Consider the following 25469-nt stretch of genomic DNA (forward strand, 5'->3'; position numbering starts at 1 on the left):
CAAAAACCCACAAACCCCAAATTTCTTCCCCTTCTTTTTCATAACAAGAGCTGGTGAGTTAGTGCACAGGGTGTTGAACAGGGCACCCAACCACTCATTTTGGGATCAATAAAAAGTTTAAGAGACTAACCATCAATGTAGAGGACCTTTCTAGGCTTCAGAATTAGGCAGCCCTAAAAAACAAAACAAAACAAAACAAAACAAAACAAAACAAAACAACAACAACAATTAGGCAACCCTAAGAAAAACACAACCACCAGTGCCAGGGCTCAGCAGGAAAAAATATGCCCTCAACTGGTTAACTCCTGTGTAACCCATGAGTTGTCAGTTGGCAGAAGCCTGGGCAGGAAACAGGGGTATTATGGACAGGCCCCTTCAAATGCCCTACCTGGTAGTAAATCCTCCCTGCCTCTCAGGGCTGCCAGGAGGAAGAGGCTTCCCCAGTATGCCCTCATGTCACACAAAAGAAAGTTTGGGATGGCTGTGGGATAAGCGAGTTACTGTGGCTCCTTTTTCTTGAGGGCAGTCCTGCCCCCTTCCCCCCCTGCCCACTGTGGGGTGGGTGGAAAGGCTGTGTCCTCGCCTCTGTGGGAGCTGCTAAGTCAGCTGTGAGGCCACACAGATTGGTGGAAGAAGCCCTCTCCCCCTGCCGTGACTCAGTAGGGGCTATTTCACTGCTCCAAGGCTAGGCCAGGCCAGGAGAAACACACACACACACACACACACACACACACACACACACACACACGGGGGCTCATCACTGAGCTCAGGTAGCCCAGCCTTGCAAGCCCAGAACCCAGGACACAAAAACCTGAGGAGAAGCGTGTATTCCAGTCTCTCAGTGATTTGGGCATGGTGATTGTGCAGGGGAAGGGGCCCTGACAACACTCTGGACCCCAGGGCTGGTTGTCGACTCCGGGGGCCCACCCAGAAGAACTTCACTCTTCAGTCTTTTTCTGGGTCTCTGGTCTTTGCCACCTGTGCATGTGTTGGGAGAAGCTCATTACTTTTCATATTAGCATAAGGAAAGCTAATTAGAATGGTGAATCTACTGCAAAATAAATGGTGTGATGTGTTTATAAAGGAATGAATTATCTTTTGTTTGGAATTGTTCTGCCTGCTCTCCTTCCATTAGCAAAGCTTATGGTGAGCCAAGTGTGGACTAAATTTGTTGTTCCATAATGGAATAGTATGTGGGAAGGGCCAGAAGAGTGCAATAGACAATAGGCACAAATAAGGTTCAAGGAGGAAGAGGTCGTTTTAGGCAGATGTGTCCAGAAAAGATTTCAGAGTTGAGTATTGAACTAGGCTTTGAGCCTGGGGTGATATTCTCTGATGTACTTTGTCAGGGACTCCTATTTCATTGTATAATTTACCATAATTTAGTCAATCACTTCTCTATTGTTGAACATTTAAGTTATTTCCAGTTTTTGGTAAATAACACTATAATGAACATCCTTTTTTAAAAAAAAATTTTTAATGTTTATTTATTTTTGAGAGAGAGAGACAGAGCATAAGTCGGGGAGGGGCAGAGAGAGGGGGAGACACAGAATCCGAAGCAGGTTCCAGGCTCTGAGCTGTCAGCACAGAGCCTGACGCAGGGCTCGGACTCACAAACCATGAGATCATGACCTGAGCTGGAGTCAGACACTTAACTGACCGCGCCACCCAAACACCCTAATGAACATCCTTATACATACATTTTTATGAATTTAACTTTTTAAAAGGATGCTTATCTTGAAAGGGAGTTGATGAATCAAAGGTATGCACAAATGTTTTAAATCATCATTTCCTTTTCTGATTACTGAATTAATATACACTCACTATAAAATATTCAAACACAACAGGGTATGGTTTTGAAAAATGAAAGTGTCCTGTAATCCCATGTCCCAGAAATATTTTCTGATAACAGTTGGTGTATATTTTTCTAACTTTTTCAATGAGACACCAACATATTGTAACAGACACATCTCCAAAGACTGACTTTCCATCACACTTAAAATTGACTCCAGAGCCTGGGCCTGGGTCCAGGTTGGCTGTGTGGCCCCATGTCCTATTACTCTCCTCCCCTTACTTGTCCCAGCTGCACAAGTCTCCTGGCTATTTCTAGGACCACCTAAATTTGCTACTATGATGCGCCTCATGGTGGCTGAGCTTCTGATTGGAATGTCCTTTCCTCAAATATTCACAAGATTCCTGTCCTCACTCTTTTCAGGATTCTGCTCAACTGTCACTATTTCAGAAGGGCCCTCCCTGACCACCCACCTAAAATAGCACATCTCATAACACTATTTGTTTTCTTTTCTTTCTTCTCCTTCTCCTTTTTATCCTCCTTCTCCTTCTCTGTCTCCTTCTCCTTCTTCTTCTTCTTTTTTTTTTTAGTAGGATCCATGCCCAACATGGGACTTGAACTCATGATCCTGAGATCAAGAGTCACATATCCTACTGAATGAGCCAGACAGGTGCCCCAAATGCTATTTCTTCATAGCACTTATCATCACCTGACATTTCATATATGTATAATTGGTTTATTGTCTGTCTTGAAAGCTCTCTAAATGCAAAGACATTGTCTTGGTCTTTGTACACCCCTAACACCTGGAATAGACACTGGCACGTAGTAGATGCTCGATCTATGCATGTTGAATAATTGAATAAGATGAAACGAAACTATATCATTCTGAAACCTGCTTTTTTACTTAACAGTATATCAAGGACATCTTTTCATGTCAGTATATAAATCTTTTTAGTCTTTCTAAGGCTCTACAGTAGGATTGGAATTTATTTGCCCAATTCTCTCTTGATGGGTATTTGTGTTGCTTCCAATTTTTCAATATTATAGACAATGTTACATTACACATCCTTGAATATATATCCTTCATGCTTTTAATGTTTTATATCCTTTATCTGAGGTGATGAAAAAACCCTACAGGCATGAATGTCTAGCATAACGTTGGAAATGCAGACTTGGTGCTCAGAGATATCCAGCATGTGGGTAGATTTGAGACTTCTTCATGCAGACCTGATCACTGAAGTCATAGGAATCAGCGAGAAAGAAGAAAATTGAGCAAAGCTCAGAGACATGAATCTTAAACAATGTCCATATTTAGAAGGCAGAAGGAGAAGGGCAAGAAATTATTCATTCATTTGACAAATATGTGTTGACTGGTACTTTCTAAAAGTCGGGAATACAACACGACATGTGTGACATAGACCTTGTCGCTACCTTCCTGTTGCTTAGAGTCCAATAGGGGAGGGGAAAGGGCACAGAGAACAACAAAAGAAATAAAAAAATCATCCTATGATGGATAGGACAGGATGGCACTGAAATACAGACTAGAGATTTTAAGGAAAGTGTTCTGGAAGTAACATTTAAACTGAGACTGGAGTAGGTAGCAGTTAGCTAGGTGAAGGGGTGGGCTTCTGAGTGGGGAAGGGTTTCAGGCTAGCAGTGGAGCACTTCTGAAGTCTAGGAGGTGTGAGGGACCATGGCATACCCAGGCCCTGGGAGAGAAGGTCTGTGTGGCAAGAGAGTTGAGATGGAGGAGGGTAGTAGGAAAAGATGGGATGGAGAGGTAGGCAGGAGCTCTCTGGGCCATGTTAAAGGGGTCGGCTTCTATTTTAAAGGCAACGAGGAATTTTAAGCAGGGAGGGCTTGTGATCAGAGTAACACTAGAAAATGACTCTGGCCATAGTGCAGACAATGGATCGAAAATGGGGTGGGGTGAGGAGATGATCAAGACTAGAGGGACCTGTTGGAAAGGGGCGGGGATGCTGGCCTAAACTAGAGCAATGGTGTTGGGCATGAAGATCAGTGAATGGATTCCAGAGGCACCTCAGATGATTAGAAGGTATAATTGATAGGACTTGCTTATAAATTATATTAGGAGGAGAAGGAAAGTGAAGAATCAACAATAGTGAACAACGATGGTGAGCACTTTGTGGCTTGTATGACTGAGATAGGAAGAGGAGCTGGTCTGGAGGTGGGCTGAGGATAGAAATTTTAGCTTTGGAAAAACTGAATGTGAGATGTATGTGGAATGGCCAAGCAGACCAAGTAGACAAAAGAGAGATACCTGGGCTAGAGGCCAATTTATATGTCATCAGTATCCAGATGGAATTGATACCACTGGCAACTGTCAAGTCCATGAGAGCAGGCACTTGTGTATCTTTAGGGCTTAGATCAGTGCCTACTTACAGTGGGTGCTCAATAAATACTTGTGGGGGTGCCTAGGTGGCTCAGTTGGTTGAGTGTCTGAGTCTTGGTTTTGCCTCAGGTCATGATCCCAGGGTCATGGGATGAGCTGAGTGTGGACCTGCTTAAGATTCTCTCTCTCCCCCTCTTGTCCCTTCTTTCCTGTGTGCACACCCTCTCTCTGTCTCTCAGATAAATAAAATGAAAAATAATTTTTAAATAAATAGTCGTGGAGTGAAGGAATAGGTGAGATCACTCAGGGAAACTGAGAAAAGAAGGAAGCCCAGGACAGAATCCAAAGGAGACACTTGTCCATGGTGCAGAGAGGAAGCTGTCATGGGAGGGGGGATGCAGGAGGAGGAGGAAGTGGTGAACCATGTCAACGCTATCAAGAATAAGTCAAGGGGTCACAAAGGTCCAAGGGATTTTCACAACAAGGAGATCATTGGCACCCTTGGTGAGGTTTTTCTACTGACACACTGGAAACAAAGGTCTCATTTTAGAGGACTGAAGAGTGACCAAAAAGGATGTAAGAGAAGACAGTGGGCGCACACAACTCTTTTAGAAAGTTTCGCTGTAAACGAGGTATAAGAGGAAGTGAAAATAAGGCTATTTTTAAAAAAAGAGATGGAGACAGTGTTTTCGTGATGTTGAGAAAGAACAGCAGAGCAGAGGTTTAAGATTCAAGAACAAGTGAAGCTAATTGTTAGAGAGAGGTCCCTGAGAAGGTGGGAAAAGATGGGATTTCCTTCAAGTTGGAGCAACTGCTGTGGGTCAAGGAAGAGACAAATGTTCCATTTTGACCAGGAAATTGATGGTTTTTCAGATCTGCAGGTGGGAAGTTGGGGGTATTTGTCTGATGGCTTCTAGTCTCTCTTGAAGCCACCAAACAATGGCAGGAATGGCTATAAAGGAAGGAGAAGCAGTCACAGGCAGAGAGAGGGCCACCGAGGAGACAGAGAAAGTCACCGGAGCACAGCACCACAGACAGGAGAACCTGAAGACGGATGAATCATTGGGTCTGGTAGGTTGGAATTCATAATTGAGAACTTCTGGAAACTGACAGAAGGTGGACCCTCTACTACAAGGTTTAAAGAAATAAGCAGACATGTGGGAAGGGAAGGCAGCAGTTATATGTGACCGGAGAGAATCTGGAAGGGGAAGACAGGGGTGGAAGGGTACTAAAGGTCATTTGAATTTAATTCAAGATTGTAAAAAAAAAAATTATTTATTTATTTGTTTTTGAATAAATAATTCAAATTCAAAATTTGAGAGAGAGCGTGAGCATGAGCGGAGGAGAGGTGGAGGAGAGGCAGAGAGAGAGAATACCAAGCAGGTTCAGCACGGAGCCCAGTGTGGGGCTCGAACTCATGAGCCATGAGATGATGACCTGAGATCAAGAGTTGGGTGCTTAACTGACTGAGCCACCCAGGCACCCCTGAATTTAATTCAAGATTAAAAAGAACACACACACACACACACACACACACACACACACACACACACACAGGAAAGTGTGAAGACAGGGCAGGAGCCACTGGTGAAGGAGGGCTTGAAATGTTGGAGAAAGAACAAAAGGACAGATAGGCCAGACTGAGATGAAATCAAAAGTTTGGCAGAGGAGTTAGCCCTCAAAATGTGGAGAAATCCTTCCTTTTGTGACAGGAAAGAAGCTGGAGAGGATTGGTACACAAGCAGAGAAACAAACTGAAGTGAAGCATGTTTTTGTAATGTGTAATAAGAAATATGTATTTGGAATTCATCCTGGTTCCTGGCATAGAGCTCTTAAAACCCTTGTTATTTCCTAAGTGATAAGAAAACTGGGAGCATTGTCTGTTCTGATGAGGCAATTCTGGGTGGTCTCCCGGGTGGGGGCTGGTCACCGGAAAGACCAAGCCCTGATTAGAAGCTTGGATTTGTAGCCCTATCCCTTGTCCTCCAGAGAGGGGAGACAGGCTAGAAACAGTTAATGATTGAGCATACCTATGTGAGGAAGCCTCCATAAAATCCCAATAGTATGGAGTCTGAAGGGCTTCTAAGCTGGCCGACACATCCATGCTAGGAGGGTGACACACCCCAACTCCATGAAGACAGAATCTCCTGCCCTCAGGACCCTCTCACATCTTGTGCCAAGTATCTCTTCATCTGGATGTTCATCTGTCTCCTTTAATAAACTGGTAAATATAAGTAAGTGTTTCCCTGAGTTCTAGCAAATTAATCGAACCTGAAGAAGGGGTCTTTGGAAGCTCTGATTCATAGTGGTCACTAAGAAGCACAGGTTTTAACTGGCATCTGAAGGGGGGGCAGTCTTGTGAGATTGAGCCCTTACCTGATGTTATCTCCAGGTAGGTAGGGTCAGAATTGAGTTAAATTGTAGGATACTCTGCTGGTATCCAAGACTTGCTTGTTATTGTGGGGAAAAAACCCCACACATTTGGTGACCAGAAGTGTCAGACATGAAGTGTTCTGTGTAAAGTAGACTCACAGGGAAGAAAGACATAGTAGGGAAGAATTGGGTTTTTCCTTTTATACCTACCTAGCTCTGTGAAATCCCAAAGTCCTAGTAGGTGTGTGTGTGTGTGTGTGTGTGTGTGTGTGTGTGTGTGTGTATGGAAACCAGTTCTAAAGTGTATAAGAAAGCAAAGCATCTAGAATAACCAAAACAAGATTGGAAAAGAAGAACAAAATGAGGGAACTCAAGTTGTCTGTGTTCAAAACTTACTTACTTTAAAGCTACAGTAATTGAGGAGCTAGGGTATTGGGGTAAGGATAGGTATAGACATCAAAACTAAAAGAAGATCTAGCAAAAGACCTATATTTTTATGGCTAAGTAATTTTTGACAGTATGGCCAACTCACTTCTATGGGACGATAGGCTTTTCAACAGATGATGCTGTGACAGTTGGATTTCCATACTAAAAACATGGACTTTGGGGCACTTGGGTGGCTCAGTTGGTTAAGCATCCAACTTTGACTCAGGTCATGATCTCACATCTTGTGGGTTCGAGCCCTGCATCGGGCTCTGTACTGTCTCCCTCTCCCTCTCCCTCACTGCCCCTCCCCCACTTGTGCTCTGTCTCTCTCTCAAAAATAAATAAATATTAAAAAATTTTTTAAAAACCATGAACTTTGACCAGCACTTCACACCATACATAAACATTAATTTGAGAGAAATCATAGACCTAAATGTAAAAGATAAGCCATAAAGCTTCTAGAAGGATAAATAGGAGAATATCTTCACAATCTCTGAGTAGTCAAAGGTGTTTTTGGACAGCTTACAGAAAACAATAGCTATAAAAGAAAAATATCAATCTATTAGATCATATCAAAATTAAAAATTTCTGCGCCCTTTGCCTGGGTGGCGCAGTCAGTTAAGCATCCGACTTCAACCAGGTCACAATCTCGCGGTCCGTGAGTTTGAGCCCCACGTCGGGCTCTGGGCTGATGGCTCAGAGCCTGGAGCCTGTTTCCGATTCTGTGTCTCCCTCTCTCTCTGCCCCTCCCGCGTTCATGCTCTGTCTCTCTCTGTCCCAAAAAAATAAATAAACGTTGAAAAAAAAATTTTTTTTAAAAAAAATAAAAAATAAAAATTTCTGCGCCCTTGAGAAAAATGACTAGGTAGACCACAGACTGGGAGAAAGTATTGCAAAACAAAGAATGTTATCAATCAAGTATAAAACATTTCTGAAACTTAATAAGAACAGTAACCCAATTAAAGAGAATGGGCAGATACTTCATATAAGAAGATATACAAATGGCTGGTAAGCACATCAAAAAGGGCTCATTGTCACTAGTCAGCAGGGAAATACAAATTAAAACAAATTAAACACACCCACTAGAATAGCTAAAAACAAGATACGGACAACACCAAATGTTGATGAGGATGTGGAGCAACTGGAACACTCATACACCATTTTGGAAAACAGTTTGGCAGTTAGTTTTTCATAGAGGAGCTCGTGCTCATACTCTGAACCAGCAATTAAATTTCTAGGCATTTACCCAAGAGAAATAAAAACATATGTCCACAAAAAGACTTATATAAGAATGTTCTGGGCTCTGCTGCCTAACTAGCTGAGTGACCTTAAGCCTGTTACTTTACCACTCTGTACCTCTTTCCTCTAATGTAAAATGGCGTTAATATCAATGTGGTGAATAATCTGAAGGGGAAATCATAATGCCGTATACACAGCCTCCTTCTGAGAAAAGTAGCACCACTAGTCTTTCCCTAATGTGGCTGCCATGCCTTGTGCAGCATACTTTGCTAGTGGCCCAACTTGACTCCCTTGGGAGTCAAGATAAGGTCTGGGACAAGATAAGGTCTGGGACACAAGCTGGACTCAACCACACAATGGAGGTCTTGGCTGGGCCAGAGCTGAAGTTGGATTTCTCTGGCAAAAGGAGTATGGGTCCCCCAGCTCCCCACTTCCTCTAACAACCTGTTTCTACCAAAGAATTCCGAGGGAAAGAAAGCTTGAACAGCATTTGCATTTGGGATTCAGAATTAGATAAGTAAGTCTGAGAGCTTTCCATTCTGTAGAGATGCTAGGGTCCCTGAGAAAGCATTTAACATAAATGAAGAAAGACCCAAACCCAACCATGAGAAGGGGAGGTGTCTGTGTGACCTTATAGTGAGCAAGCCTGTATTTGAAAGATGGAAAGTATCAGTGTTGTGATGGACTCTTCAGCTTCCCATCAAGCCAGCGACTCATTTCTCCTTGCCAGAGATTGGCTTAAGAATAGGTATGTACCCGGGGCACCTGGGTGGCGCAGTCGGTTGGGCGTCCGACTTCAGCCAGGTCACGATCTCGCGGTCAGTGAGTTCAAGCCCCGCATCAGGCTCTGGGCTGATGGCTCGGAGCCTGGAGCCTGTTTCCGATTCTGTGTCTCCCTCTCTCTCTGCCCCTCCCCTGTTCATGCTCTGTCTCTCTTTGTCCCAAAAATAAATTAAAAAACGTTGAAAAAAAAATTAAAAAAAAAAAAAAAAAGAATAGGCATGTACCCAATTCTGGCCAATGAGATATGAATGGAATTCTACAGGACACTTTCGGAAAGTTTCTGTGCTTCTAAGAAGCAGATACAGAAAGAGTGTCCTTTTCTTCCTCTAGATATTATTGTGTCTGGTGAAAACATCTTCTTACTACAAAGGGGACCAGCTGGAGGAAAAAGCCACCATCTTGAGGACAGAAAATCAGAGAGATAAAGACAACCTGGGTCCCCAATACCTTGAGCTGCTCATTGTACTGCACCTGGAGCCCACAACTGCTGCAATTCCCTGTAGTGAAATAATGTATTTCCTTATATGTTTGAATCTGGGTTTTCTATTACTTGCGGCTAATGCATCCTAATCAACAGTCCAAGAACTGGACTGGGATTCTTACATTAGCTGAGGAGAGCTTAGAGCTAATAAGATTTGAGTGTTAACAAGCTGTAACTGGTATCCTCACAGACTGGTGGCACCAATACAGTGGGGTCATTCATGCTTCTATACGTGTCAGGTGCGACTCTTACTGTCCAGCCCAGCTGAGCTAGGAATATTGTAATCCTCTGCTTTTTCCCCTTTAATCAAAGTAAATCTGACTCTGAACTCCCAGTCCTATTCAGTGGGCAGATTATTAATCGGTCATTGTGGGAGCTCAACCCCTTGAAAAATTGTGCCTAATTGGGCAAAAGTGTAGAGGCATCTCACTCACTCATCGGCCGATAGTCCACACTTTGGTGCCTCAGGTCTCATCCAATTTGGTGATTTTAGTGTTTCTGAGTCATACTTTAGGGCCCAGGGATCTTTGTTGAGGCTGGAAACCCAATGCCTAAGGCCTTGCATCCCCTGAGATCTGGCCCTTACCCAAGGGCCTTGGGTAGACTTCAAGAAAGTCCCTCTGATGGACTCTGTTCTCGTAATCAGAGTTGTTTTCTAACTCTCTGGTCTTTGAGCACACTGCTTTCTCTTTCCTTGCCCTTCAAAGCCCTCCTTCGTCCACCCCCTTCTCCCTCAGGGTGTCTGCATCATCCCATAAATGAGCCAGGGCTTTTTAGCAAAGACAAGAAGATCTATTAGCTTTAAGCAGCTTCTGTTTTCAGTCCTGCAAGAATTCCTAAGGCAAGAAAAAACAAAAAGCCTGACTAGCAGTGCCTGCTTGTAAAGAGAAGGCAGTGGAAAAATACAGCAAATTTATTAATATGGCAATTATCTTGTCACAGGTACCTCAGAGGTGACAGGGGAGAACTCAGCCCAATAGAGGGCTGGCTCCATGCTGAGTGGCAGCCAGCCAACCAATGGGAGTGGGACAAAGAGAAAGAAGGTGGATCCTGAGCACCGCTGGGGAAACTTTCCTGGTAACTTGCAAAACCTGCCTCACAGTCTGGAATTGAAACCCTGGCAACCAGTTGCCTCTTCCCAGTTGCCACTTTTCTACCTTGTCCCTGGGTGTTCTTGAAAATACATTTTCATTCCCAAAGCATTCTCTCTGTCTCTGCCTTGTGATCACACATGGAGCTACAATAAATGCTCACCTACGAGGGAGTGGGAAGGATCAAATGTGGTAATGTACAAGAAAGGTCTTAGAATTGTTCAACAGGTAAGGAGGCGCCGGCATCTCACCCAGGGCTGGAGCCACTCCTGGTCTTCCCCAGCCTCCTTTGTGAAGGTCACCTTTCTTATGGCCCTGGTGGTCCCCATCAGCAGGTATCTTCCACGGCCCTCCAGGTGGCTGTGAGACTCCTGGGCTTCTGGACTTGCCCCCAGGTAAACAAGGGCAGCAGAAGTACATGCTGGATTTAGACAGTATCTTCCCACCTAGCTGAAAGGACCTTTGAGACCATTAAGGGCAACTCCTTAATTTTACAGATAAGATTCCTGAGGTTAGAAGGCCAGGGGACTTGGCTAAAGTCAGGTGAAGACATAAAGGGACAACATTAGGGTGTGAGCTCTTTGTTCCCAGCCTTCCCTTGTCATCCTAATCTCCCAATACGGTTTTTGCCCCTTGATCCTGACTGTCCCCTCTGGTGCCTTTGAATGATTGACCTACACTATCTTGTGGCTGCCTTCGAGGGCAGCACACCTCCTTCCGAAGGCTCTCTCCAGGCTTTGGGGCTGCAAGATGATTAATCCAAGGAGAAGAAAGGCATGCAGAGCCCATGGGACTCAGATCTTGGGCTGGGTCCTTGTTCCTTCTCACTGTCATCCTCAGAGCATTTTTGGAAAGAAATGGGACTATGGATTACTCAGAAGATAGCTCTGGGCATTTCTCAGTTTACAGGTATCTTCTGGGCATACTCATTCGTGACTTTCAGACCAGAAGCATTTCAGCCTGAAGATGACCTTCAATCAAACCATGGAGCCAACAAGTCTGGGGTTTCTTGACTCCTATTGTCTTGACTGGTCTAACAAACACCTCAGGGAATTCTGATTCAGGTAACCTATAGAGGACACGATCTAAGAAACTCTGTGTATTGGGTTGGTGAGCTTGGGCAAACCCCTTACCCACCATAAAATGTGGATGAGAATATCCACTTTATAGTATGGTTGTGAGGATTACATAAGATGATGGAATGTAAAGTCTTTAGTACAATATCATGCAATGGGAAACACTCAACACAAGTTCACTGTTATTGCTGCTATGATTATTTTAACTGGGTCACTGTTCAGCTAGGCTCCTTGGTATGGCTGCCTGCTTCAAATCTCTGCCTGGTCTGAGAGATCTGTTGGAGATCTCTTCTTCAACCATCTACTTCCCAATCCTATCAGACAGATTTCTCATCTCTTACTCCCCAGGATAGACTAAAATGCCAGGACTGTCTCTGTTCCCCCACCACCCCTCAGCCACACACACACATACACAACCTGTGCTTCAGCTCTGTGCATCGCCTCCTGTAAAAACTGGTTGTCAAGGTGTTGAGGGTGTTAATAGAAGTTGTCTTTGGGTGGGCGAGGTTGTAGGTGGGTTTTTAGAATTTCCTTTCTTTGCTTGTCTGTATTTTCTGATTTGTTTGCCATGGGCATGTGCAGCATTTGTACCAAGACAATATTATTTTTAATGTTTATAAAATCTGCTTGCTGTCTCTAGAAATTTTCCCTGAAGTGTTCTACTGCACTCTGACCACTCCTTTGAACTCCCTGCCCCACTAGGCACTTCTTTGTGCTCTGTACTCCACTTGCATTCTCTTGTGAGTTGTTCTGTAGATGCTCTTAGAGGGGTTTTGCATCTGTGAACACGCAGTAGGCACCTTGAGGGTAGAGGCTGGATCGTCTCTTCCATAGAAACAGCTGCCTTCGACTCTCCATTCTTCTCTCTGAACCACTGAGCCCGTGACTGAGAAGTCAAGGGTGCTTGGTTAGAGCAGGGCTTGATCTAGCCAGCTAAACTTCCCATTGTTCCCATTTTACAGTCCCTGACACTAAGGCTAACAGCAAAGTGCAGTTTCTGGGGAGCCATGATGCATATATAGGGCAGCTTTCAGCAGGAATTGGCTGTGTCATGGAGCTTGGGACAACATCTTAGCTTGGGCATGAATTTAACCTAGATCTTGCAAAATCTCCACACAGCTACTTGTGTGACACAGAGAGATAACAGCCAGGGACAGGAGATAGTGAGGGGCATACAGTATATGGAAATGCTGGGAGCATCAGATTAAGGGGAACAGTCTGGGAAATCTTCAGAAAGCATGTACGTCTTGGATAGACCTGAAGGGATTGCTGAGGACATGGAGGGGTAGAGTGGGAAGAAAGGCAGGGGTGGGGTACAACACTGAGGAGAGACGGCATCAGGTTAGGAGCTGGCTGGTGGGTTAAGTGGTTAAAAGCTCAAGCTCTGGAGTCAAAGGATGTGGATTTGAGTCATTAACAAACTATGCGATCTTGGGAAAGTTTCTTGCCTTCAACAGGTCTGGGTTTTCTTATCTGTGTAATACAGCTAAAGGCGGTTCCTTTCTATTAGAATTTTTATGAGGAATTAACAAAATAATGCTTATAAAATGCACTTTAAACACACAATAAATGCCAGCTAAGGTTGCTGCTAGTATTTATTATGTATATTTGGCATTTGTTTTCCAGAAGAATCTCATTGCACATTCATCCAGGCCTTTCTTTCCCATGCATTTGTTCACCTGCATTCATTCACTAGTACATATATGTAATAATTATACATAAGTGCACATATTATAGATTATATATAATCATAATATAATAATAGGTAACATTTAAATAGCATATTCTATGTCAAACATTGTTTTAAGTACTTAATATATGTGAAACTCATTTGATCTTCCCAATAATGCTTTGAAGTAGGTATTATTATCATCTACATTTTATCTAGGATGAAATTGAAATTCAGAGAAGTTAAGCAGTTTGCCTGAGGTCACATAATTCATAAGTGCAAAACTAGAATTTTGGTTCCAAGGAATTTGGTTCGGATTCCGGGCTCTTAACTCCTTGGCTGTTGAACATCCATGCTATTTTCAAAGACTCTGGGAAGAACTGAAGGACAAAGTATGAATTAAACACCAGTCTGCAGGGAGATAGTAACCAGGAGGAGGGACAAGATACTTACAAAAGATCATACCCACCCAAGGGGGATCATGCTGCCTGGAAGTCTAGGTAGAACCCGTGTAGGCCTCTGGACGTGCCTGGATTGTCAGCTGTGACCAACTTGTGTATCAGATGACATCCCTATTGTAGACTCTCCAAGACCCCATTAACTTAGTGCATTGATGATACCTCCTGGCCACAGTCGGTGCCACCTGTCCCATGAGGCTGGATGACATAATGTGATTGGTTGGGTATACAAACCCACCCCACTACTGGTTGAAAAAATAACTCAAAGTACAAAGCCTCCTGAGTATGGGTTGGGTCATTGCCCCATTGGGTCATTGAATCATTCACTGGCTGGCTATCTATTTTTTAGTTCTGTGTGCTGTGCTGGATACTACACTGAAAACATGTTTTTCTGCCCCTCTCCTGAGCACATTTCCCAAATCTCTAGGATTATTCCACTTAGCCCTTCCCAGCTTTAAACGGCTTATGCTTTGATATAAAGTTTTAGAATGTTGGCACTAAACAGATTCTAGATAGTGGTATCCTGGAGCTGGCTCATAGTAACTTGTAAGAATTGATTGTTAAATTTTCCAGAATTTAACAAGCCAATTGCTAACACAGCCATTATCAAAAATTACATCATATAAACTTACAGGTGAATAAATTATATTAAAAGCAAAGGTAATGAATACTCAAAACCCATTGCTTCATAATTACTTCCCCACATGGTATATGCTATGGCATGCTCAACTCTGTATTCAATGATGTGACATTGGTGGCTTGAGTGTAGCCATGGTGGTAGTATTTACACCACAGAAATCAGCAAACACTACAAATCAGCACTCCCCACTCCCCAGACTATAATTAAACATTTCCTTGCACACTGCCCCTAGAGATAATCACATCTGGCGAATTTCACTATGTTTCGGCCAAGGAGATCCCCTGAGAGTCTTTGGTTGCTGCCTGAATGAGGAAGCAGAGGAGGTGTTGGGCAAAGTGAGAACAGGTGGGGCTCTCCCCATGGCCCCAGCCCCGAACTAGGCCAACGGCACAGTTGTTTGTTTTTAATATAAACTTATATACAAAAGTTTGTCTGAGTAAAGTTCTTTCCACAGTTAAAAATAATGGAAAGTGACTAATTACAGTTCAGGAAATGGAACTTTTTACAGTTCGGATCCAGAGGAGGGAAGTGACTTACTCTAGGTCCTGCAAAGCCTAGTCCGCTGAGTTGTGGGAGGGAGCCAACACGAAGGGCTCCTCATAGCCGGAGACAGCTCCCATAGACACTCATGGGAGCCACCTTCAGGGCTCCTCCCAGATGGGTGGTCCTCCCAAAACAATGTCCCAATCGAGGACACTGGGTTGTGGACTCCCAACCAAGCCTTGCGATTGCTTTTCTCGAAGAATGGAAATCCCTCTCCATACCTCTGAAGGACTGGCTGCATTTCTGGATCCATATTCCCGGATTTGAGGCCAAGTTGAAAATCTTACCCTCACAAACAGGTTTTTACATTTGCTCCCAACTTTCAGTTGGGGAAACCTGCTTGAAGCCTTAACAAACCAACCAACAAAACAAAACAAAACAGCTGTTTTATTTTTTATGACTCAAAGGCAGAAAGGGATGTCAAGTCTGGCCGGAGAGCAAGTGGATGTGGTGGCAGTAGGGGTGTGGTTGATAGGGGAGAGTGGAAGGCAGGGGATGTGGGGAGAGAAGAGAAAAAGACACCTTTAAAAAAATAATTTTAGGGGTAAGAAAATTTAGCTATAGGTGTCAAGGAGAGTCCAATTTCCTGAGACTTCTAAAGTCTTGCTAATTGCTTCCTTCTTGCAAAACCTGGTCTCATGTGTTATCTGTCAGTTGTGCTTTCTTATGCAATCCGCATTACACAGTGCCCAATGTGGACACGGATGTGTTGCACAAACACATCTTTGTAGTAACACCACAATGAAGAATTCTGCAATAAGTGTTGTATGAATTTTCTAGGGCTACCGTAATGAAATACCACAGACTGACTGCTTTAAACAACAGAAATATATTTTCTCACAGTTAGGTTAGAAGTTCAAGATCAAGATGTGGACTGGTTTGGTTTTTCCTGAGACCTCTCTCCTTGTCTTTCAGGTGGGCACCTTCCTGCTGTGTCTTCACATGGTCTTCTTCTGTGAGTGGACATGTTTGATGTCTCTGTGTGTCCAAATTTCCTTTTCTAAGGACCTCAGATTAGATGAGAGCTCGTCCTAATGGCCTCAATTTACCTTAATCACCTTTTTAAAAACTTATCTCCAAATACTGTTACCTTTTGAGGTAACTCAGATGTCTGAGGGAATTCATACATTGAAGTCAGGACTCTGACTTATGAATTCAGGGGATACAATTCAGCACATAACAAGTATTTAGGACCCATTTATCCTATACTACATGAAAAGGATCCCAGTCACATACTTGGATATTAATGGTGTCCCCCCATTGACATCAAAAGGTTTTATCATGTACACAGATTCACTGCCATGCATTGGACTGGGAGCTCATCAGGTGAAATGCTTAAAAAAAATAATCTCATGTTAGCTTAAAGAATTTTGAAAGTTCTATCTCTCCTCCAAATCACCGTTTTGTCTGTTATTACAGGAGTTTATTTTCATAGGTGGGAAGTCCTCAAAGGATTTTCAATATTATCAGAAGCTACTGATGACATGGAAACAGGTGTAATGGCTGAACGCGGCTGGAAGTAATAACCTTGGTCAAGGTGAACAGGGTAGGTGAAGGTCAAACTGTTCCATCTGAAGCATGTATTGAGTACTTTGTCTTGTGCTCTATCACCCATTCCTTCATTCTTTCCTGAATCTATCAGTCTTTGCCAGGCATCTAGAATGGGCTGGGCAACTGCAGATACACAGGTGAGTAGTGTTATCAAGTCCCTGCTTTTGTGAGTTTACAGATTAGCTATGTTAACTATTAAAAAATGATTCAAACAAACACAGCCCTTACCTTTACAAACAGAAAGGATCCGGCAGGGATTAGGAAATCACTTCTGGAGCCAGACTACGCCTGCAAGATCTGTGTAGGCAAAAATGGGTGCCCACTCCTGATTCTCTGTACCCAGGAAACTGGTGATGGGGTACTGGTCCAGTACCTCCAACCATGTTTGCCAGGAAACAGCAGACAAAGTGGACCATAGTCTCCTCTCACATCTCAAGAGGGTGCTTCTGTTGTGCATTTTTCCATATGGGAGGAGCTCTGTTAGTGCAACACTCCTGCCCTCCCTGCATCCCTTCACATTCTCCTTCCCAGGGGAGGTGGAATGACAGAGCCGATTGGCAAGTTGGAAGAAGAAACTTGACATGCGTGCAAGAGTCCCCACCTCTTCTCTTTCTTTTGGGAGTAAGTCGCCCCCTGGGAATGTGTCTTCTGCTCGGCATTTCTAGGGACAAGGTTTCCCCTGCCAGGGAGGAATGTGGTTTCCCAGTGTGGCCTGAGCCTGGCTTGGTAAATTGGTCTGATGTTGGAGTTCAGTGTTAGGAAGCTTACTTGCCTATAGTAACACTTGCTAATGCAGATTTATAGGAAATAAAGGTAATGGTTTGAATTTGATATGCCAACTTTTTCCTTTCTTTTTCTTGTTTCCCTGTTGATTGAGAATCTGGTGAGGAAACTAGATCTGGTGACATGGATGCAAACTCGCCTTGTGCTTCTGTCTGCCATGATGCCTGCTGTTGGGATGACTCAGTCACTCTTGAAACATTGCACACCCATTTCTCACGTGATCCTTATAACAACCTGTTGGCAAGGGCAGGACTGGATTTATCAGCTGAGGAGCTAAGGCCACAACTATTAGTGCTTCCAGACTATTCCATATTGTGATACACACAGGAAGTTGAAAAAAAAGTATACATCTACATGCATATCAATCTATGCATCTGTACCCATATCCATGCCTCACCACGGAGAAGGGATGAGGCTGCTGGCACCAGAGGGGACAAGCTCAGAGATCTTGGCTGTCCAAGGCCGTACTTGCTTATTGAAAGCAGTGAGAAGAGCAATATATCAGCATACCTGTAGACCCATTCTTTGCCCACCAGTTGGAAAGTTCTAGCTAGGAGAAGCATGCTAACTAGTTCAAGGCCACACAGTTAATATACAGAATTTGAACCCAGATCCTCTGAGTCTAACTCTAAAGAATCTCAAACACAGTCTTGGGGCGCCTGGGTGGCACAGTCGGTTGAGTGTCCGACTTCAGCCAGGTCACGATCTCGCGGTCCGTGAGTTCGAGCCCCGCATCAGGCTCTGGGCTGATGGCTCAGAGCCTGGAGCCTGTTTCTGATTCTGTGTCTCCCTCTCTCTCTGCCCCTCCCCCATTCATGCTCTGTCTCTCTCTGTCCCAAAAATAAATAAGCGTTGAAAAAAAAAATTTAAAAGAATCTCAAACACAGTCTGAAATGGGGGAGGCAGTTGTTACCATCATTCATGTTCCCTCTGGCTTGCTGGGTCAGGGAAGGTTCAAAGCGATGGCCTCTCATCTGGTCTGTGTCGACTGGACCAATCCCTATCCGGGGATGCAGTCTGCCTCCTGTCGGGTCTCCCCCTTTCTGAACTGGAGCAGATGTTTCCAGTTACCTTCTGGAGAAGGGAGTTCAGAGGAGTCTGTATTAAGGTCTCCTGATCTGGTCTAGTGCTCCGCCACGGGGAGACAGTACCTACTGGATAGCTAAGGTGCTTCCCTATTTCTAAATACAGGCAAAGCCCTCATCTCCAATGTGATGAAAACAGTAGATGGAAAACAGTAGATTAATTTAAAACATTATTTAGGGGAGCCTGGGTGGCTCGGTCAATTGAACATCCGACTTCGGCCCGGGTCGTGATCTCATGGTCCGTGGGTTCGAACCCCGCACCGGGATCTGTGCTGATAGCTCAGAGCCTGGAGCCTGCTTCTGGTCCTGTGTCTCCCTCTCTTTCTGCGCCGACCCTCCCCACCCCCCGGCCTCCACTTGTGTTCTGTCTCTGTCTCTGTCTCTCTCAAAAATGAATAAACCTTAAAAAACTTTTTAAAATAAAATATTATTTAAAGGGTAGCCATGAGAAACATACCTTAAACTTCTTATTTTAACTTAAAACATATACAGGTATGTTCAGGCACCATTTTTTTTTTTTTTTTTTTAAGTAGGATCAAGGCATTTTCTTGGTGCAGGCTTCTATTAATTGGAATTTGTTTTATCTTTCTTGTATTGACTATACTAACAATCCATTTATCCTATATATATTTACTGTGTTCGTTCTATGAACCTGGCATATTCTAGGTGCTGGAGATATAGCAGTGACCAACACAAAGTCTCCACACTTGTGGAGTTTACATTCTATCAGAATCTTTGGTAAGTTCCAGTTCAGGTTTCTTTAAAGAAGAGGGAGAACTTAAAGACATAAGACAATCAGAGTACAGAATCATCCTAAGATGTTTATGATTTTTCTCCCCAGTCTTTCTCAAATGTCTCCCATACCAGTTCAACAGGACTTTTTGTGTGACTTGTCCTTAAATGTTAATTTAAGGACAAAACATTAAATGTTTTCATAGGAACAAAACCTCTTTTTTTAATTAAAAATTTTTTAGAGAGAGAGAGAGAGTACACAAGCAGGGGAAAGGGGCAGAAGGAAAGAGAGAGAGAGAGTCCCCAGCAGGCTCTGTGCAGAACCCAACATGGGGCTCGATCCCACAACCGTGGGATCATGACCTGAGCTGAAGTCAAGGGATGGATGCTCAACTGACTGAGCCACCCAGGCTCCCCAAGCCTCTTTCTTTGTACTCACATTTCATTGGTTTTCACAATAATTAAGTCACACAACCAGAATTGCAAGGACAGTGGGCAGAACTGTGGGAACAAATGGCCCTGACCCATTGGAAGCACTCAGCTCAATCTGTGGAACAGAAGCACCTGAGGGAACCTCTCCTAGTCGAGCATCCGGCATGCTGTGGGCACACTGGGTTTTCTAGAGGAAGCAGAGAGCCTCCATTAACCTGGTGACTTGGTCAGGAGGAGGTCAGTTTTAAAAGCTTCTGCCACACTGACTCCCTGGTCCTCTCCAGACCAAATATATACTGAGCTTTGAGACTGCAGTATTTTATTAAAGGGCTCAAGTACTTATTCCAAAGCTTTACAAGGATGGGGGAAACTAGGAGTTATGCTTAGGTTTTACTCTGTTTTTATAAAACTGCATATTTCTCTTATTGCTATGGCTTGGCAACTGTTTTCCTGGCCTGGATTTCACAGCAAAGAGCCCTCCTATTTACTAGCTGAAAATGCCCCGTCCAGAACCATTCATGACAAACGGTGCAGGGCTCAAGTAGTTGATCTCTGATGACCACGTTTCTCCCCGATAGCAGAGGGTAAGTATTCAGTTCATCCTCTGTAGCAAACGCCTGCTCATTGGGAGAGCCCATTGTCCTCTCGTTTGTAAAAGGAGAGAAGAGAGTATGTGCCTGTGTGTCCCGACAACAGCTCACCAGAAAGAGCCACGTGAGGAACAAACAGGCCATCATGATGAGAAGTCAAGGATAAAGGTTGTCCAGTGTCCCACAGTGCTCCTAAAATGACAGTGACGTGATAGAGATTGCTTAATAGATCTGCTTAATGTTACAAACACGGAACCTCAGACACTTGAGGAAAATGACTTGCAGAAGACAGAGCTAGCCTGAGGCAAAGCGGGAGTAAAAAGTCTCTGGCAGTCAGTCATTGGTTCCCTCTACTATACCTGCTGTTCTCAAAGGAGGGTCCACAGACTCCTGGGGATCCCTGCAACACTTCTGAGGGGTTCATGAAGTCAAAATGATTCTCATGGTGGCACCTGGGAGGCCCAAAGCCTCTGTCTCCCTCTCTCTCTGCCCCTCCCCCTCTCACACTTTCTCTCTCAGAAATAAACATTAAAAGAAAAGATTTTCGGGGCACCTGGGTGTCTCAGTCGGTTGGACATCCGACTTTGGCTCAGGTCACCATCTCGTGGTCCTTGAGTTCGAGCCCCGTGTTGGGCTCTGTGCTGACAGCTCAGAGCCTAGAGCCTGCTTTGGATTCTGTGTCTCTCTCTCTCTGCCCATCCCCTGCTCATGCTCTCTCTCTCTCTCTCTTTCTTTCTCTCTCTCAAAAAATGAATAAACATTAAAAAAAATATTTTCATAATAATACTATGATTGTTTTGCCCTTTGCACTATGTTAACATTTACACTGAAGGTACGAAAGCAATGGTGGGTAAAACTCCTAGCTTCTGGGCGCGAATCGAGGCAGGCATCAGGGTGTACTAGTCATCCTTGCCACACACTTAAAAACAAATGCCAGTTTTGGGGCGCCTGGGTGGCGCAGTCGGTTAAGCGTCCGACTTCAGCCAGGTCACGATCTCGCAGTCCGTGAGTTCGAGCCCCTCGTCAGGCTCTGGGCTGATGGCTCAGAGCCTGGAGCCTGCTTCCGATTCTGTGTCTCCCTCTCTCTCTGCCCCTCCCCCGTTCATGCTCTGTCTCTCTCTGTCCCAAAAAAAATAAATAAACGTTGAAAAAAAATAAATAAAAAAAAAATAAATGCCAGTTTCATTTAAGGATGTCCTTGATGAAGCAGTAAAAATGATTACCTTATTTATTTATTTATTTATTTTTAATGTTTTATTTATTTTTGAGAGAGCACAAGCAGAGGAGGGGCAGAGGATCCAAAAGCAGGCTCTGCAGTGACAGTAGTGAGCCCAACGTGGGGCTTGAACCCATGAGCCGCGAGATCATGACCTGAGCCAAAGTCAGACGTGTAACTGACTGAGCCCCCAGGTGCCCCTGATTAGTCTTTTTAAGTACCAACACTTTTCAAAATATTCTATGTAACAAAACGGGGAGTATGCATAAATACTTTTATTGCATTTTGGGGTATGATGGTTACCTCTAGGAAGTGTACTGAGGCGATAAATCTGTGCGTTGAACTAGCCATTTTTTTTCATGGAGCATCTTTTCTTTCCCTTTCTCTCTCTCTCTCTCTCTCTCTCTCTCTCTCTCTCTCTCTCTCTTTCTTTCTTTGATTGAAAGACTAAATGACAAAGAGTGCTTTTTCAGACCGGGTATTTGGCAGATATTTTCTTTAAATGAACAAAGGGAGTCTGTCACTTCGAGGAAAACAACTGATGGTATTTGTTGCCAATGATAAAATTTGAACTTCCAAGGGAAAATGAGAATTTTGGAAAACTCGTATCTATTACTGTGGAGCTTGACAGCTTCCTAATATTTGGGCTTTTCTAATGAGATGGATGGTGATATTAATGAATGTGATTTTTAAATATTGTATAATGAAATTATGAACATTTAGAATATTTGTATAATTCAATAAACCAGCATTTTTCAATGCACGGTATTACAAGTCATACATGGATAAAAGATCCAATCAAAGCTCATAATAAAGCAATGGATTTTAATGTAACAGTATACAAAAACATATTATGCTTTCATATTTCACACTGCAACTACCCTTTAACTTGCTACATTTTGGTGCAGCATCAGAAAGAATATCTAAAAATATTCAAAATGCTATTAAATATTCTGTTTTTCCAGCTATTATCTGTGTAAAGTCAGACTTTCTTCATATACTTCAACCAAAACAACACATTGCAACCTATTGAGTACAAAAGTAGATATGGGAATCCATATTGCAAAAAATTGCAAAAATGGAATGCACTATTACTCTTCCCACTAATTCTTTTTTATTTTGGAAGTTTTTTTAAATGAAAATATTTATTTATGGGGCACCTGGGTGGCTCAGTCGGCTGAGCGTCCGACTGGCTCAGGTTGTAATCTCGCAGTTTGTAGGTTTGAGCCCCACATCGGGCTCTATGCTGACAGCTCGGGGCCTGGAGCCTGCTTCAGATTCTGTGTCCCCCTCTTTCTCTGCCCCTCCCCTATTTGCACTCTGTCTCTCTCTCAAAAATAAATAAAAAACATTTTTTAAAAAAGGAAAATATTTATGTTATTTCTATTATGGTAAAATGTCATTTATGTTAACATGTAATCAATTTATTTTTGTTAGTTTTAATTAATGAATAAACATTTCAATAAAACTTTTCTACTAATCAACATAATCTACATAAATTTTAAGGTGTAAAATGGTCCTAAGACTAAAAAGTTTGAGAACTGCTACATCATACCAGGCTGCCTTCCAGAAAGTAGACTGGAGGAGTACTTCTTTTCTCCTTTACACAAATAAGCCCGTGCTATTATTGTTTTATTTTATTTTAAAGTTTATTTATTTTCAGAGAGAGAGAGGGAGAGGGAGAGGGAGAGGGAGAGGGAGAGGGAGAGAGAGAATCCCAAGCAGGCTCCTTGCTGTCAGCACAGAACCAGACGAGATCTCACAAACCATGAGATCATGACCTGAGCCGAAACCAAGAGTCAGACGCTTAGCTGACTGAACCACCCAGGCACCTCCAAAACTACTGTTGTTGTTTTTTTTTTTTAATCCAACCAGCCTTCTTCCTTGAGAACTGTTAAGAAGTAAAGAAAACTGCAAAAGAACTACAGATTCCTGAAATCAAAGGAACAAAAACAATGGGAGAAGGCAACAGAAGCAAATAAATGAGTTTCTCCAGAGCTGTGCAAGGTTGACCAGGACTCCCCTCCCTGCAGCCCGGTGGGAGTTGCTGTTTCTTTTTGCATCATGGGCCTGGCCTCATGCCCACTCCCTAAGCCTCAACCCTGTCCCAGAATGCTGTTCTCTGGGGCCTCGAAACATACATGGATGTGTTAAAGCCTTGGGCGGCTTGGCACCCCACAGCCCTCGCTCCCAGTACCGTCTCTGGGTTACAATGCAGGGAAAGGCACTAATCAGATTGTGCCTCCACCAGCCCCTGTTGTGAGGTTTAGGCCCAAGATGAGAAGGGAAGGCCCCTGTTTCTGGACTGAAAAGGAAATGTAAATCTCTCACAGGCCACGTGCCAGAAGCTGCCGGGAGACCATTTCCCTGTTAGTAAACAGGGCCTCCTGGGCCATCTTTCTCTTCTTTAATAACCTGTGGGGCACCTATTGATTGCACATGCTGGTCCCTCATAAATTATAACAGGGATGCCTCCTAGTTGCTCTGGAGCTGCGTGGATGGGAAAATTGGCTCACTAATACCTCATGCTCATGGAGCACAGTGTATTGCGCCACATAAACATGAAGAATATGTACCATCAGGCACCGAGAACGCACAGGAAACAACTCTAGCGGCTGCAGAGGCTTCTGGGCATGCTGCAGACTTTAATTAGCCAGTTTCTTCCACTGGTACTGGAGAGTGGCAGAAATGCTGATTACATGCCTCCTCCTGCAGAATGCTCTGCTTTCGGTTGTGGGCGGGGGGGGGGGGGGGGTCAAGCTCTGGTGGGTGGGTGATGGGTCTGCTCTCATCCCTGCCCCCTCACCAGGATGGGAGCTGGCGCATAGGAGGGAAGGTTCATCTTTTGTGCTCGAGCGCCTAGTTAGGAATCAAGACACATCTACACTCACTGCCACCTACAGCTGTATGATCTTGGGTAAATCCCTTAATCCCTCTGAATCTGCATCCCATCTGGGAAGTGGAGAAAGTAATATACCTAGTTGGTTGTGAGGTTTGAGGGAAATAAGGGCTGACCTGGTGCCCTGTATGTTCTCAGTAAATACTTGGTGAAACTGAATTCGAATCAGCTAAAGGTCACGGTGGCAGGTATAGGTCTGAAACGATTTCCTTCTCCCGCCTCCAGAATCTGGCATCCACCACTACCTGTAGCCAACACCTGGCTCTTTAAGTAAGAAGTGAGGCCACGGAACTCCCAGCTTGACTGGAAATGGTTCTCACATCCCTCTGTCTTCCTGTGCCCCTCCTGACTTGGCTTCTGAATTTAAAATTCACTTCACAGGGCACCTTTCTAAAGTGGACAGTAAACAGAAAAACATGCCAGCATGGCTTACCATTCTACGAAGAAAGCTTGGCATCTACACGCTCACACTTGACAGAGACTTCAGTGTCTCTAACTTGAAGCAGGCCCTGGGCAATTGGGTCCACTTGTGCTTTTCCAAAGTGAGTAACCTTGTCCCTGCAGCTCCACTTTTGCCATGGCGTGAAAATGGACTGGAAGGACAGTGTGTGTGTACCCATGTTTTCCTGCCACTTCCCTGGGTCCTAGAAATGATCTCTGCTGCTCTGGAATACTGTGTAGGGGGTTGAATGGCGGTCCCCAAGAAGATAATCCACAGTCAGAACCCGTGCATGTGACCTTCCTTGGAAAAAGGGTTCGTACAGAGGCAATTAAATGAAGGATCTTGAGATGAGATCATCCTGGATTCCCGGGTGGGCCCTGACCCAATGCAAAGTGTCCCTATACAGTCAGGAGGAGAAAACACAGACACAGAGAAGTCCATATGGAGATGCAAGCAGAGAGCTGCAGCCACAGGCCAAGGAGTCGCTGGGCCATCAGAAGCTGAAAGAGGCGAGCCAGGATTATTCTCTAGAGCCTTGGGAGGGAGTGTGGCCTGGCCAACACTGTTTTCAGAACTTTGGCCTCCAGAACTATGAGAGACTACATTTCTCTTGTGTTAAGCCACTTAGTTTATGGCAATTTGTGATAGCAGCTGTAGGAAACCACCGCAGACGTGCTCCCAAGGATGTACCCCGGCTCGGGTACTTCTGCCACAGGAGATGCTCCTTCTCTCTCTGGGAGGATTTGCCGGAGCACCAGTCTCAGTAGCCAGGTGGGCAACCAGCTCTTGGGAAGTGCAAACACTCAGATGGGGCT

At 44.1% G+C, this 25469-nt stretch overlaps 1 long non-coding RNA gene across 3 annotated transcripts in view; it reads left to right on the forward strand.

Moving 5' to 3' along the window:
• Positions 1 to 24032, forward strand: part of LOC109500879 — a 70283-nt gene extending 46251 nt beyond the window's left edge. The window contains exons 5-8 of one of the 3 annotated variants that reach the window (XR_006599690.1): positions 10390 to 11602; positions 15840 to 15879; positions 16344 to 16470; positions 23189 to 24032. This is a non-coding gene — a long non-coding RNA (uncharacterized LOC109500879). Of the gene's footprint in view, positions 1 to 10389; positions 11603 to 15839; positions 15880 to 16343; positions 18019 to 23188 lie in introns of those variants that run through there. The other 2 variants (XR_006599689.1, XR_006599688.1) reach the window with 2 other exon arrangements.
• Positions 24033 to 25469: the final 1437 nt, after the last annotated feature.

This window comes from Felis catus, chromosome B3, assembly GCF_018350175.1.
Source record: "Felis catus isolate Fca126 chromosome B3, F.catus_Fca126_mat1.0, whole genome shotgun sequence".
In the NCBI taxonomy this organism is placed as follows: Eukaryota; Metazoa; Chordata; class Mammalia; order Carnivora; family Felidae; genus Felis; species Felis catus.